Genomic DNA, 17,030 nt, shown 5'->3' on the forward strand with positions numbered 1-17,030 from the left:
AATGTGACTTTTTACACAAAACTGCCCCACATAAGCTGGCTTAAAGAGGACCTTTCACCGATTATGACACTGTGAACTAAGTATACAGACATGGAGAGTGGCGCCCGGGGATCTCACTGCACTTACTATTATCCCTGGGCGCCGCTCCGTTCTCCTGCTATGCCCTCCGGTATCTTCGGTTATGGTAGGCGGAGTCTGCCCTTGTTCTTCTGTAGCGCTGGCCAATCGCATTGCAGAGCTCACAGCCTGGGAGAAAATAACCTCCCAGGCTATGAGCTCTGCGCTGCGATTGGCCAGCGCTAGAGCAGAACAAGTGCAGACTCCGCCTACCATAACTTAGTGACTGAAATCTCTGCCTACTATAACTTAGTGGCCGGAGATACCGGAGAGCATAGCAGGAGAACAGAGCGGTGCCCGAGGATAATAGTAAGTGCAGTGAGATCCCCGGGCGCCGCTCTCCATGTCTGTATACTTAGTTCACAGTGTCATAATCGGTGAAAGGTCCTCTTTAATTGTCTGCAACAATTTGAGCCATGTATGTCCATAACATGATGATAAATGAGGCCCAATAAGACGCACTTTCCCCCCCCCCCCAAAGTGGGGGGGAAATGCCCCTGCGTCTTATGGGGCGAATACTAATGAAGCGCTTCCATTATGGAAGCGCTTCATTAGTACCGGGGCGGAGGACCGGGAAGCAGTGAAGGCTCTGTACTCACCGCTTCCTGGTCCTCGGCTCAGCTATTGGCTGTGCAGGGCTGCGCACAGCGTGAGAGTGCTCTGTGACCCCACGCTGTGCGCCACGATACACAGCCGACAGTAGGATAAAGAGGATTGCGATGGTGAGGAGTGGTGGCGGAATCTAGGAGCAGGAGAGGTAAGGGAGTTTATTTTATTTTATTTCATTTGCGCTGGGGCTGATGGCTGAATATATGGGGGCTGATAGATGGCTGAAGGTTGGGGGCTGATGGCTGAAGGTTAGGGGCTGATCTGAGGTCTGATTGACATTGGGGCTGTAAGCTGAGGTCTGATTGCTGGTCTGACCTGAGGTGTAATGGAAATATTTTTTTTCTTATTGTTCTCCTCTAAAACCTATAAATCACAGAAAAAAAATGCACCAAACGGATATGCCACTGACTATACTAGCTGGTCATACAAGCAGATATTAAAAGCTGAGACTTTTGCCAATATATTCCTGTCAGGAAGATATCGGAGCCCATCATGCACCACGTCACGGTCTCTCAGCATGGCAAGGGTCCTACCACTACGCTACCTATGGTGTGAACAAGGTCTGAAGGTGATGACCTCCAGCTCACAGCCAAGCTTCCACACAACCGCCTAGCAGGTCAACTAATGCAATGTGAATAAAGCCAGACTGTAAGCCACACCCATATGAGACCGTGTAATGGAGACCACCAGGTGCAAAAGAATGTTTAAATGCCAGGTAAAGGCACATTCGATACATATAAAACCAAATCGCAGAAATATAGTGCCAAATATGGGGGAACTGCTCAAACCCAAACACTGTAGCGTGTTTCTCATTGGGGGAGCAGTCCCACCGCATGTGGACTGCAGCAAACGACCATCCCCAGCAAAAAATGCGTACAATGGAGGATGCCGGCGCGGTCCACATGCACCACAAAGGCATCCTACACAAAACGGAGCATTGTGCGGATGAAAATATACCGTATTTTTCATTTTATAAGACGCACTTCCCCCCCCCCCCCCAAAAAAAAGTGGGGGGAAAATGGCCGTACGTCTTATAAAGCGAATACTTCGCTGGCCGCTATGCTGCACACTCTAATACACTGGGCCCCGCAACTGTTAAACATTCAATCTGATCTATATCTAATTGTATATGCTCTGTATGGTACTTACTGTAGTACCGTAAGTATAGCATTAAGACGGCGCAGACCGGCATCTCCCTCGGTCATGCGCCGCCTGCCGCAGCTCCCTCCTCATGCGCCGCCTGCCCCAGCTCCCTCCTCATGCGCCGCCTGCCTGCTTATCTCACTTGTAATGTTTAACAGTTGCGGGGCCCAGTGTATTAGAGTAGAGTCACTGCACCGGGCCCCGCCATGAGTGTCCCCGCCTCCTCCCTCCACACTGATGCATCTGATGGGGGGACTGTAGATGACACTTATGGGGATCTGTGGATGACATAAGTGTCATCCACAGAGCCCCCCTCAGTGTCATGCACAGATTCCCCCTCAGTGTCATGCACAGATTCCCCCTCAGTGTCATGCACAGATTCCCCCTCAGTGTCATGCACAGATTCCCCCCATAACAGTGCGTCATCCACAGATCCCCCATAACAGTGCGTCATCCACAGATCCCCCCCATAACAGTGCGTCATCCACAGATCCCCCCCCCATAACAGTGCGTCATCCACAGATCCCCCCCCCCATAACTGCGTCATCCACAGATCCCCCCCCCATAACAGTGCGTCATCCACAGATCCCCCCCCCCCCCATAACAGTGCGTCATCCACAGATCCCCCCATAACAGTGCGTCATCCACAGATCCCCCCATTAGGCTACTTTCACAATTGCGGCAGACTGATTTGGCAAACAGTTCCGCCGCCGGAATTGCACACCGGATCCGAAAAAAACGCACACCGCCGCACACTTTTAACGCAACGGATCCGTCGTTCCATCGAGGACCATAAAACCCGGATCCGTCGTTCAGTTTCATTCCGTCGACAATTTTAGACGGATCCGTCCGCCGGATCCGTCGTAAAAGTGGATCCGTCTATTCCGTTTTTAAACGAAAAGACGGATCGGCATTCAAATTTAGAGATAAAAGATGCAATATGTTAAAGCAAATATTAGAACTGGCTATAAAAGAAAACCGAAGGTCACTTACCACTCAGAAGTCCCTGCAGCAGATTGCAAAGAAGATGCCGGACCATATTTGTTTTGGATTTCAGGCTCTAAAACTACTTAAGGATGATGGTAGAAAGTTTTTATGATCTTTTACAACGTGTGTCACCTCACATTCAAAGACAAGACACCACTTTCCATCGCTGTGTTTCCCCAGCAGAACGCCTATTGTTGACCATAAGGGAAGTACATACTTATTACATATAGTACCAATATTTGGTCTAAATTTTTACAAGATGCTGTTTGGTAGTGTGAAGCCCTAATTTTTTTAAGCAAAATTTGCTTAGTTTTTCTGGGATCACTGTACAAAGTGCCTAATTTTGGCCCCAATTGATGCTCATTATTATTTTTAATTGTACATCTTGTTTTGGAAAAATTTTAATCAATATACTCGTCATTAGACGAAGATGTAGAATGAACTGTGATGAATATTGTTCACCATGGAGAACAAACATTTATCATTGAATTTTACTAAAAATTATATTGGCCACAGAAAAAATCTTGACCAAACTAATATATGTAGCGGTGCCATACAATTGCGTCAGATTGATATACCTTGTATATTATGTTATTTTGAAAAAAATTTAATACCCTTTTTAAATTTTTTTTTTAGGTTTTTGGCAAGTGGAGAAAGTTTCAGCTCACTCCATTTTCAATTTCGCCTTGGGATATCAACTGTCTCAATAATTGTCAAGGAGACAAGTGTTTATCTGGGAACAACTGCATGATGAATTTATCCCACATCCAACTAGACAGCATTGGACAGAAATATCATGATTTTTTTTTTTTTGACGTTTGTCAGTTTCCCAACTGCATAGGTGCGGTAGACAGGAAACATATTCATATTAACAAGCCCCAAGGAACTGGATCAGAGTTTTTCAATTACAAGAAATATTTTTCGATAATCCTAATGGCCATTGCAGATGCTCAATATCGTTTTGTTGCCGTCAACGTAGGGGCCTATGGACGCAGCAACGATTCCATGGTTTTTAAAAATTCAAATATGGGCCGTAGTCTATATAACGGACAATTCGATTTTCCTCTCCCTCAACCACTTCCAGGTACTGATGGCACACCCATGCCGTTTGTATTGGTTGGTGATGAGGCCTTCCAAATGTGTGGAAATCTAATTAAACCGTATTCCAGCCGCGGATTAGATTTAAAAAAACGCACATACAACTACCGAGGTTGTAAAGTCTGCTGTGGTGTTACACAACTACCTGCTTAAAAAAGAACCTCTCAATTTGGAACAGGTACCGTGGGACAGCGAGATCGCAAGCATTCATAGTTGTCGACATCGGTCAACTGTAGCGGTTGCACGGATGAGAGACTCTTTTGCAGATTATTTCTGCTCTGAAGCAGGAAGGGTGGACTGGCAGGACCCATTTGTATAAAAAATTTTTTAATCATTTTCAAATAACCGTTAATTTCTGTTTGTTGGCCCGTTTGCTGATGGTTACAGTTAGTTGTATTTGATTTTAATTGCATTTTGTGTTCAATAAATATTGTTTTTACGTAATTGAGATTTTATTTTAATATATTGATGTGCCCACGCTAGAGGAGCGACACATACTTGTGTCGCTCCACTGGCGCTGGTAGATTTAATCAGGCCTGTTATGGAGACTGAGGTTAAATCTGCCCACGCTAGAGGAGCGAATAGTTGTGTCGCTCCGCCAGTGCTGGGAGATTATGTCTGGCCTATTATACACCTAGCTTTCTCACACTCTCCCAACGCTGGTGGAGCGACAATTAGTTGTGTCGCTCCGCCAGTGCTGGGAGATTATGTCTGGCCTGGGAATGCTGAGCCTGTGGAGGCTGCAAAGTTGGATAGGGGTGGGGGAATGGTTGTGGGACGGTGTGCCAGTTGCCACAAAACGATATCCATCTGTCTTCTGGCCTCATACTGCTGTGAATATTTTGCAGGTTCCGTTTTTTTTTTTTGCATAATGATGTAATATATGAGACTTATCCCCACTGAATATATGTTTAACAACAAGTTTTTACACTATGATATGAATATGTAGCCTGTGTTCCACTAGGATGGTGTTCTTTTCTGCTACCTTCTTTTTAAAATGACAACGTCGTTTATATATGTAGTATTGTGATTTCAATAAAATGTTTGTACTGATACTTTGTGAGCTCCAATTTTTGTAGGTTTTGTGTTTGGGTTTAGGAGCTGGCACTCTTACCTTTTCATAGTTGGCCCCCTTATTCTTGCCGCAATATGTATTGTATGCACTAACTTTAGTTCTGGCATGTGGGTCATTTTTGGTTTTGTTTTTGTATTCACTTTCAGACTGTACCTGATTTTCACACACAGTACTAGCAAATTCAGGCTGTCCCAAACCGAAAATGGATGGGATTAACGTACCCCTCCCAAAAGAGGGCATTTCTGGGTGTTCCCAGTGGCGGGGCTTAGATGTTTTGATTTTACCAACTGAAACGTTGGTAAGTATGCTCATAACAGTTTTTCAAGAAAGCAGCAGTATAAATGTGTTCCTACTATGAAAAAATAGCCCTCCTCCAGTGATAGTATGACAAGATGAACAAGCATTTATTTATTTTTTATTACCCACAAGTCACCAAAGATGCTGAAAGTGATCCCCGTTCACTTCTGTGTATCTTTGGGTATGTTGGATTATGTTGGCGGATACTGCTTGCAGCTCTTCAACAGAGATGCTGCAGAAGAAGAAATGTCCTGCTTTTTCCAACAAGACCGGGCAACATACCGCACCTCACGGGAATTACTGGAATACGTTCATGAGCTGTTTACGTAGGAGCGAACTGTGAGCAAGGGGTTATGGCCACCATGTTCTCCAGACTGTCAGCCAACATAATTCGACGAGCCCAAAGATGCATAGACGTGAACGGGGACCACTTTCAGCATCTTTTGTGACTTGTGGGTAATTATAGAAACAATCTACTTGCTCGTTCATCTTGTCTTACTATCACTGGAGGCGGGATACTTTTTTGTGGACCACCCTGTATAATGCACAAGGCACAAATGCTCTGCTTCTTCAGATCCTCCCATCCTCATATAGACTGACTTTTTAACTGGGGCCATATTTAAGTGCATGCACATCAGCTCTCTAGTGGTCACAGTAAGGTACCATGCTAGTATGTGGCGGCGTATTGTGATGTTGTAGCATAGGTTTAGAACACCAGTCTGCAACTGCACATCACTATATGTAGTAAGCCGCAATGCATTTTGTTCAGACACTGTTCTTTTATAACCAGCAGTAACTTTTTCAGCAATTTGTGCTACTGTCGATCTTCTGTGGGATCAGACCAGACTGGCTATCTTTCACTCCCCATGCATATCATTGAGCCTTGGGCACCCATGACTGGACCTGTCCTCTCTTGGACCACGTTTGGTAGGTACAAACCACTGCATACCAGGAACACCACACAAGACCTGTCTGACCTAGTCATCTAGCTGTTATAGTTAGACAATTGGTAAAGTTGTCCAGATTCTTACGCTTGCCCATTTTTTCTGCTTTCAACACATTAGTCTCAAGAATTGACTGTTCACTTGATGCCCAATATATTCCACTTCTTGACAGATGCCATTATCATTTAGATAATGTTATTCACCTTTATGTATCGGTGGTTTTATTGTACAGCCTATAATTTGTACATGTGGAAAAGCTCCTGGAGGAGTGGAACATGTTTTAGTACACTGAAAAATGATGATGAAGTGGAGAATGTAATATACTGTGGTGATGTGGACAGTATAAGTGCTGGAAGGCGTGTATATCCCACCCAGATACCTCAGCTGGGTGAGATAAATAAAATCCAGAAAACTGAAGGGGTTTCAGCAAAGCATAGTTTGCTGAGACAGTTTTGTTAACATTTTGTTCTGGGCTGGATTTCATTTGGACTGGTGGATAGGTTTGGTAGTGGGATCTGCCAGTCCACACCCTTCCAGTACGGGTGTTGTCTTTTACCTGAGGTGATTGCAGGTGAGGCCTGCTGTAATCAAGGAGGGATAAAACCAACCCTCTGTGTATCAGTCTGGGAAGAGAAAACTTGGAAACAGAAGCCTACAGAGGCTCTAGGTGGTCTCAGCCAGGAGGGTTGATGGGCCATGAGGCTATGTGTAGCCGGATCTCTTCCCTATCTGGACTTGTGTTCGGTGAGCAAATCTGCTAAGGCTTCGAGCAATTGCGGCTGATTACGATGCCTAAGAAAGTTAAAAACGCGGCCAAAACCGGAGCTGCGATCCAAAGATGGTGCCAGCGGGGAGGAGGAGAGTGTCACGCGGACATCACGGCGTGACTGGGGAAATATGCCCATCAGCCCCAGAGAAGCCAGCCAGAGCAATGGGGAGACGCAGGAGGAGACCAGAATGTTTCAGGGGGTAATGACAGCTCCTCTGATGAAGAGATGCCTATGCAGGACTCTGATGGGACTCTCAGTCAGCAGTCTGCGCTCATTAGGCCTAGATGTGATACCCCTGTGACCCCAGTGCAAGCTGCATCAGATGCAGAGCCTACTTTAAAAGATATAATGGCAGCCATAGCAAGCTGCAATTCCACTTTAAATAATTTAAACCTTCAGTTTGGCAGCCTCAAGGAGGACATTTCTATCATAAGGCATGATCTCCATAAAGTGGCAGAGCGTACCTCTGATGTGGAGCGCAGGGTATCTGCATTGGAGGATGGTGCTAAACCGCTGCACAAGGCCGCCAAAGTTGCTGCACATGATATAGCGGCATTATAATCTAAAACGGACGCAACAACTTGCGACTAATCGGTGTGCCTGAAAAGGCGGAAGGATCTAATGCCAAATATCTGGTAATTGTGATTGAATTTTTAGGATATTAAAACAACTTTTAATAAAGCTTTTAGAAAATAGCCCCTTATATAGATAGATAAATGTAGATAGAACCTCAAACAAAAAAGGATGTGTAGCTTCAATCGTGTCACATCTAACATGACATTGGAGTATTTAAAGCATACACGTCAAACTTAGGTGGAACAAAAAAGTGATGCACGGTGGCACCCGTATGATGGTAACCAATTTGTCCTACCGCGTAGTCGGGCGACTCCAGTTGTGCTGCAGTTACCTCTCGGATCAAAGATGGGTCCTTGGTATTGATGGTGCTGCACACAGATAGGGGTCCGGCCTATGAGTCCCTAGTTTTACCCTAATGGGGTCCTACACTAGCCCTTAACCACGGTACACCCACTAGAACAAGGGTGTCCCGTCCGGAATCTAACCCTAGAATTGGAGACCCTGAATAGCCCTCTCCTAGAAAATCCCTACATGCGTGTTTCACTTACGGGTGAGCGTAAGACTCATCAGGGGAAACAGCACAGAGTTGGGCAGTTAAATGTAAGAGGATACACAGATGATGTACCATGTGCATCCTTATTGCACAAGTTGCAGGCTATGAGGACTGATGCTGCTCAAAAAGAAGCCTGACAACTTGTTGCACAGGGTGGAACAAATAGATAGGGGCCACCCAGGCCCGTCGCTAAGGGACAGGCAAAACAAGCAATTGCTTGGGGCCCCGAGCTGGTTGGGGCCCCGAGCTGGACGGGGCCAAACAGAGTAACTCAGAAGATTCGATGGTATATTCTAACCCCTTGCCTGGGGGTTGGAATATACCATCGGATCTGAGTTTTACGAGCTCAGTGAGATCGCAAAAACTCAAATCCAATGGTATATTCTAACCCCCAGGCGTTCCCATGGTGACGGGGACGCTTGCCTGGGGGTTAGAATATACAGGGCCACGCCGCTCACAGCAGTATATTTTAAACCAATCAGTAACTACTTTAACTTTATTCATTGCTCATTGCTGAGCTCTTAACTTGGATTATTTGGATATCTCTTACTTTGTCTTCGCTCTGGTAACTAACAGCAGGCAGCGGGGGGCGGCGCTCACTCACTGTCACTGACGTCAGGCGCCTGCTCCTCCCACTAGGCGGCGCAGGCGCGTGACGTCAGTGAGTGAGCGCCGCCTGCACTGCCTGCTGTTAGTTACCGGAGCGAAGACAAAGTAAGAGATATCCAAATAATCCAAGTTAAGAGCTCAGCAATGAGCAATGAATAAAGTTAAAGTAGTTATTGATTAGTTTATAAATATACTGCTGTGAGCGTCGGGGAGGGGGATCTGTGGATGGCACTGTAGGGGGATCTGTGGATGGCAGTGCCATCCACAGATCCCCCTACAGTGCCATCCACAGATCCCCCCCTCCCCTAAACAGTGCCATCCACAGATCCCCCTACAGTGCCATCCACAGATACCCCCTCCCCTAAACAGTGCCATCCACAGATCCCCCTACAGTGCCATCCACAGATCCCCCCCTCCCCTAAACAGTGCCACCCACAGATCTCCCCCCTAAACAGTGCCACCCACAGATCTCCCCCCTAAACAGTGCCATCCACAGATCCCCCCTAAACAGTGCCATCCACAGATCCCCCTACAGTGCCATCCACAGATCCCCCTCCCCTAAACAGTGCCATCCACAGATCCCCCTCCCCTAAACAGTGCCATCCACAGATCCCCCCTCCCCTAAACAGTGCCACCCACAGATCTCCCCCCTAAACAGTGCCATCCACAGATCCCCCCTAAACAGTGCCATCCACAGATCCCCCCTAAACAGTGCCATCCACAGATCCCCCCTAAATAGTGCCATCCACAGATCCCCCCTAAACAGTGCCATCCACAGATCTCCCCTCCCCTAAACAGTGCCATCCACAGATCCCCCTACAGTGCCATCCACAGACCTCCCCTAAACAGTGCCATCCACAGATCTCCCCCCTAAACAGTGCCATCCACAGATCCCCCCTAAACAGTGCCATCCACAGTATTTGCACTGTAAACCTCCTTTTTTATTTATATAAAGTGTGGGTGAACTTAAACTGTATAGCTATACTGTGGTTCCTGTAGGCTTTGCGTGCGTAAGGTGGGGAGGGCGTGGAGGGGGGGGGGGCCTCCATGTCTATTTTGTTTGGGGCCCCCAAATTCCTTCAAACGGCCCTGGGGCCACCCCGCTCTGGGCCCGATGTGGTCAGCAATAACATCGGTGCCTGTTCGGGTTTAAATCATGTACCTGCCCCCAAACCGAGGCTTTCCGGATGTAACTCCGTTGTGCGGCGCTTGATTCCACCGCGCATGTGCACAGGAGGTTTCCAGAACTAGCCTTGGAAACGAGGCTTGGTTCCGAAGCCACGCCCCCGGAGCGCCGCGCTGGATGTAATAGCGCATGTGCTGTAGGAGGCCAGTTTGTCAATTTGGAGCGCACAGACTTAAAGTGGCGTCAATGTGCTGCATCCCGCAGATAGAAGCGAGATACACGTCAGACCTGGTTGCCGGGCGACAGGGACGCGTCCCGGCTCCGATCGGATGCGCATCTTCTGATGTGAATTTGCGTATACATAGTATGGCATTTATAGCATAGATTCCACACAGGGAAAAGGTTACTTGAATGTGGTGATACATGTACAGGGCATATGTCTGGAGAGGAGCATAAACGGGCACCAAGGAGCTAAGTCTGCTCTTAGATAATTGGTGATATTAAAATCAAGACATTTTAGGCAACAACAGTCGCAAATGGTAGAGGAGTTACAAGAGGATGTTTAGTAGTGTGGAGATATTAAATGAAACAACTGAAATTAAGCTGCTCATTGAGGCCCAGGGGTGAGACCGTTCGCAATACAAATGTCCAGCGGGCTTCACGCTGCAACAGAACTCTATCCCAGTCTCCCCCTCTTGTTGGGGCCCTCACATGTTCAATGCCCATGGCCTTAATACATCTTGGATCACCCCATTGACACTCCTGAACATGCCTGGACATAGCCGTGTCCCTTTTATTGGCAATGTCACCGAGGTGTTCACCCAGGCGTCTGCACAATTCCCGTTATGTTTTCCCAATGTATTCCTTGCCGCACTCACAGGTGATTTTATAAATTACCCCCTTGGTGCTGCAATTGATGAAGTCTTTAATTGGGAATACACATTGCAGATTATTGCTAAAGAAAGACTTCCCTGTTTGGATGATGTTACAGACTACGCAACCACTACATTTGAAGCTGCCAATGGGTCTGTGATCCAGCCATGTTCCAGGTTGGGCAGGTGGCACGTAGTGGCTGTGCACCAGAAGATCCTTGAGACTGCTGCCCCTCCTAAATGTGATCTGCGGATAATCATGTATGACCTCCCTTATGTCTGGGTCCATGAGTAGGATAGGCCAGTGTTTCTCAAGGATCTTTCTCATGCGGTCAACAGTACCATCAAAAGTTGCGATAAAAAATATATCATATACTCTATATACATTCTTTTGCTAAAGGATCTAATGCCACAGAATATATTGAAAAATGGTTGGCGGCTAAATTTAAAGATAAAGGCCTTTCCTCCTTGTACTCTATTGAGAGAGCGCATCGTGTCCCCACTAGACCACTGCCACCTGGTCCCCCGCCCAGGCCAATTTTGGCTAAAGTGCTACACTACAGATATCGGGACACTATACTGAGGCAGTCCAGAGATCATCCGGATCTAGCGATAGACGGGGTCAAAATATCTATTTTTCCGGACTACTCGTCGGAAGTGCAGAAGCAAAGAGCCCGTTTTGTGGAGATTAAGCGACGCCTTCGTGGATTGCAGGTTCAATACTCCATGTTGTTCCTGGCTAGACCCCGTGTGGTAGCCTTCGGATCTGTGATATTCTTCGAGGACCCGGATTCGGCGCTGCAATGGCTGGATAAGAACGAACGGAAGCTCCGGAATCAAAACTTGGACACTTGAGGACTGACTGGCGGCTGCGGTCCCTGCAACACCCTTCCGTGGAGGATGCCTATTTCCTTGAGCGGTATTTAATCTGGACTTCCTGGACCTGTTGTTCAGGGGGGTCCTCTCACAGGAGTGTGAGTAACCGCTGTTACATGTACTCTGGGGCGAGACTTTATCTCGCTGCGTTTTGAACTTAAGTTTGCTTTTGGCAACGTTGGGCTGGTTCTTTTTAAAATTGCCCTGTATTGTTGGAGTATTAAAATGTCTTTTCAGTATGCTTTACTGGTTGGGAAGGGAAGAATTGGGTGGGGAGGGAGGGAACTTTCCGGTGTTGTTTTAAGAACGCAGGTAATGATTCGGTGCAATAGAGGTCGGCTACACGGAAGCGCCGGCTGCAGCTATTATAGTTCTGTGACCTACTATGACAGCTACAACCAGGGTGATTAGCTGGAATATGCGGGGAATGGCGGAGGTGAACAAGAGAAACAGTATATTTCAGTACCTATTGAGGCACCAACCAGATGTCTGATGTTTACAAGAGACACATATGGTTCAATCTAGACTGCATATGATAAAAAAATCTTGGATGGGTTACTCGGTGCACTCTGTCTTCTCCGCACATTCTAAAGGTGTCAGCTTCCTGGTTCATAAGAGGGTCCATTTTGAGTGTTTGAAGGAACTAGTAGATCCGGAGGGCAGGTTTGTGGGCGTACATTGTGCTCTTCATGGAATCAGAATGGTGCTGGTGAGCATTTATATACCTCCGCCATATACCTCAGTGCCTTTGAGGTCGGTACTGGAGTTTGTGGCGGAGTTCTCTGATTTACTTTCCTCATAGGTGATTTTAATAATTGATTTAGACGTCTGGAAGGAAACTCATCCGGGGGTGCGGATGTACTCTTGCTGCTCATCCACATACACGTCCCTGTCTAGGATAGACTTAGAGTTAGAGAACTCCCGTATTTACTCGCTTGTGACTAAATCGGTATACTTGCCCAGGACTCTGTTGGATCACTCACCACTGTGTATTGACCTGGCACTGACGGGCATCCCAGTATTGGGGAGAAGGGTGTGGCGCCTTAATGCGTTCTGGCTGACATTGATGGGAGATATGGAGGAGGTGGTGACTGCCATGACTGAATATTTTGAGGTAAACCGGAACACGACCTCCATTCACTCGGTCTGGGAAGCCTCCAAGGCATATCTGAGGGGGATTTTGATTAAATCTGTCAGCAAAATAAAATCTAAATCTAGAGAGATGGATGCTCGGATGCATAAGGACATACAGGTAGTGGAGGCCGCCTTCACCCAGACCCCAACTACAGAAAATGGTGTGTGGTTATGGGAGGCGCAGGAAGCGTTGAGATGTCACCTTCTTCAGGCAGCGAACAGAAAGCGCTTGTTCCATAAGCAGCAATTCTTTGAGGAAGGTGAGAAAGTGGGTCATATGCTATCGGTGGTATCTAGGGAGCAACAGGGCACGGTGTGTATCACAGGCTTAGTGGATTCAGGGGGCAACTTAGACATGACTCTGGTAGCATATTAGAGATTTTAGCTAATTTTTATTCCTCTCTCTATGAATCGAAGACATCCTGTTCTGAGGAGGATATAATGAGGTTTTTGAGTGAGACTGAGCTCCCGAGGTTAGCTCCGGAGGCCCGCTCTTTGCTAGATGCCCCATTGAAATTGGAGGAGCTTGAAGAGGCAGTACGAATGATGGCGAATGATAAGGCACCAGGGTTAGATGGGCTGCCTGTTGAGATCTATAAGAGATGCTCCGGGGTTTTGTTACCGGATCTACTGGAGGTATTCAACTATTCCCTGGAGGTTGGTTACTTACCGGCTTCAATGCAAAAGGCCCTGATAGTGGTTTTGCCTAAGGCTGGAAAGTTGCCGGATTCCTATAGGCCAATATCCTTGTTATCCACAGATGTTAAGATACTGGCAAAGGCCTTGGCCGCACGCTTTTCCAAAGTAATATTGTCCGTGGTTCACCCTGATCAGACGGGGTTTAAGTCAACCAGTATCAATATTCACAGGGTTTTTGCTAGCTTGCAGTTTGCTTTGGACAATGTGGAGGACAGGGCCATTTTCTCCTTCGATGCGGCCAAGGCCTTTGATAGTGTACAGTGGCAATTCTTATGGACTATCCTCTGGTACATGGGTTTTGGGGATACCTTTATTGCGTGGGTTAAAGTACTGTAATCTAGTCCGAAGTCCAGTATAAGAGCGAATGGAGGGGTGTCCAAGCAATTTAATCTGTATCGGGGCACCCAACAGGGCTGCCCTTTATCGCCCTTGTTGTTGGCATTGGCGATAGAACCGCTGGCCGCGGTGGTACGTAAGTCCGCCCGGATCCAAGGGTTCCAGTATGGCACTTTACAAAATAAGGTAGCTATGTACGCTGATGATACCCTATTGTTCTTGGGGGACACATCTGAGTCATTGGTTGCTGTGATGTCCCTTATCGACAGATTTGGGCGATTTGTCTGGTCTGACGATTAACTGGCATAAATCGGCATTGATGCTTGTGGATGGTCAACCAATATCAAGGGCGGTATCTGATAATAATGTCCCGTGTGGAGGTATTGAATATCTGGGGATTAATGTCTCCCCTAGGATTACCGACTTTGAGAGGTTGAATCTTATTCCGCTGCTGGATAAACAACTAAATAAGTGCAAAGCTTGGTGTAAACTGTTCCTTTCTGTGGTGGGCAAGGCTAACCTTATTAAAATGATACTGATGCCGCAGCTTCTATATATTCTACATAACGCCCCAGTATGGCTGTCCGCAGATAAATTTGGTAGAATTAACTCCATGTTTAGGGAATTGCTGTGGCGTAAGGGACAAGCTAGGATTAAACTCGAAACGCTGCAACATTACAAAACTGAAGGGGGATTGGCGATTCCCAGCCCGTGGGTATATTACTTGGCGGCCCAAAGTCAACATTTTAAGGGGTGGTTAGACTTGGAGCTCTCGGATGTGACCAGTCGGATATTAATGTCACACCTGCAAGCTACTGATATCATGTTATTGTTGGAAGGGGTAGAGGCGAAAGCGAGGAGGTCAGATCTTCCCTTGCATCATACAATGTACTTGGTATGGGACTCGGTCAAACGCTTGAGGGGGGTTGCTAATATATGTGAAAAATACTCCACTATGGGGTAACCCAGTTCTATCTGAATTTACGCTGCTGAACGGTTTTGAGGAATGGAAGGAGAGAGGGGTCTGGCGGCTTGGTCATCTGCTAGAAAATGGAGTCTTTAGAACTTTCGCTAGCTTTCAGGAGAAATTTGGTATTTCCAGGCGCAAATTCTACCAATTTTGCTGATTGGTAGATGGGATGGTTTCAGATCATTGTCTTTATTTATGTGTAGTTGCACATATACTCTGTACCTCCGTTTACCCCAGTATGTTATTTAAATTGTAACACTTTATATTGCATTCTCGCTTGTTATATGGTGTAATTGCACTGATCATATAATATTAATAAAAAAAGATCTGATAAATTAAAAAAAGATGCAACCTACTGGTGATGATTTCAGGATATGTCATATAATGGCCAGATGGCCATAGTCTCATGTTGTGGTTGGCTGCAGCAGCCATGTGGGCAAACGGTAACGTCATCGCAGCAGCACAAGAAACAAAAACTGGCAGGGACCACAGTAATGGCAACACTGGAAGGCATCCCACTCCCAGACAAATTTTTGCTAATGTCAGAAAACTCCTTTAATTAACGTCATATTGGTACACAAGAAGAGAGGACGCTGCCCATAACAGTTTACAATCTACATGTATTGGCAGCAGGATTATTGTAGCTTGTAGGTATTTCGTAAGTGGTTGGTTTTCAAGTTGCTTTGGTGGGGGACAATCTGATGTGCTGGGGTAGCTAGTTTCATAGCATGAAGGAGGCATGGGTAAATGAAAATTGACAGATATGTATGTATTCATAGTACAAACCATTTTTTTGCTTATCCAATTAAGTTTTGTTAAAACAGAATCAAGCTCAAATTTCAAAGATATTGTACATTGCACTATAAGTGAAGAATCATACATCTGTATAACAACCTGGACAGAGATACAATTTTAATAAATGTAACTACTAATAAAAGTACTACTATCACCACCAGGAGATATAACGCACTTCTTCATCCAGGCATGGGAATCTGACTTAGACCGAAAGTTCACGGCTGATGATCTTCAGAGGCTCTTTAAGCAATCCTTCAAATGTGTAAGAATGCAGGAAAGTGGTTATAAGACATTAGTTAGATGGCTTCTTACCCCAGTATTACTAAATAAATACAATCCCAACTACGATCCCTGCTGTTGGAGATGCGGCCAACAAATGTGAACGTACTTCCACTTAGGCCTCATACACACGACCGTTGTGTGTTTTGCGGTCCGCAAATTGCAGATCCGCAAAACACGGATGCCGCCCGTGTGCGTTCCGCAATTTGCAGAACGGCACGGACAGCCGTTGATATAACTGCCTATTCTTGTCCGCAAAACGGACAAGAATAGGACAGGTTATATTTTTTTTTGCGGACCACGGAACGGAGCAACGGATGTGGACAGCACATCTTTTGCGGCCCCATTGAAGTGAATGGGTCCGCATCCAAGCCGCAAAAACTGGTCTTATTCTGGTCTTGCCCTCTTATTAAACCTTACTGGTCCTCTGTTTTAGAACAAATTAACCAAATCACTGGACTATCTCTCCCTCCTTTTCCAGAAATTTGCTTACTACACCTCTTTCCAGATAAAATCTCCAAAAATACTCTTGTATTAACGAGACACCTTCTTGCCGCAGCTAGAATTTTAATCCCTACGTTCTGGAAAGCACGTACACCTCCAACCCTAGCACAATGGACTGAAAAAGTAGATTCCTTACACCAATTAGAAGAATTGGTTAGTTGAGAAAATAATTCTCATTCTTTATACAAATCCATCTGGAACGAATGGGCTCAATATAGACACTTCCCCACTTAACGCACCCCCCACCCCCTTCTTCTCCATACTAATCACACTGCTTTTTCTAATCTCCATATCCTCGCACGTCCTATATTCTAAGACATAAACTCTCTCATATACCTTTATTCAATATGGCTTCTTATATACACTAATACCACAGAAAGTGATCCATGGACCTTTCGAGGACCTCTCAGATGTAAATGTCTGTCTGTAGGCAGTGGCGTTGCTAGGGCTGGTGTCACCCGGTGCGGTAGAAAATGGTGTAAACCCCCCCGAAGCAATAATTTTTTTGCCATATATGAGGGCTATGGGGGTGCTACTGCCGTAGGGGGGCATCCGTTAGCTCAGCAGACCTCCCTTCCCCCAAAGCTTAGAGCCCCAGCACCCCCTTTCCACACTGCTGGCAGCAGCTCACCTAGGTCAGGTGCACCCCACTTTCACTGGC

The 17,030-nt window shown here is 46.3% G+C and overlaps 1 long non-coding RNA gene across 1 annotated transcript; it reads left to right on the plus strand.

Moving 5' to 3' along the window:
• Window positions 1-1,264: 1,264 nt before the first annotated feature.
• LOC122941168 lies at window positions 1,265-5,007 on the plus strand. Its single transcript, XR_006390421.1, has 2 exons — window positions 1,265-1,441; window positions 3,493-5,007. It is a non-coding gene; the product is annotated as an uncharacterized LOC122941168 (long non-coding RNA).
• The last annotated feature ends 12,023 nt before the right edge of the window (window positions 5,008-17,030 follow it).

This window comes from Bufo gargarizans, chromosome 6 (assembly GCF_014858855.1).
Source record: "Bufo gargarizans isolate SCDJY-AF-19 chromosome 6, ASM1485885v1, whole genome shotgun sequence".
In the NCBI taxonomy this organism is placed as follows: Eukaryota; Metazoa; Chordata; class Amphibia; order Anura; family Bufonidae; genus Bufo; species Bufo gargarizans.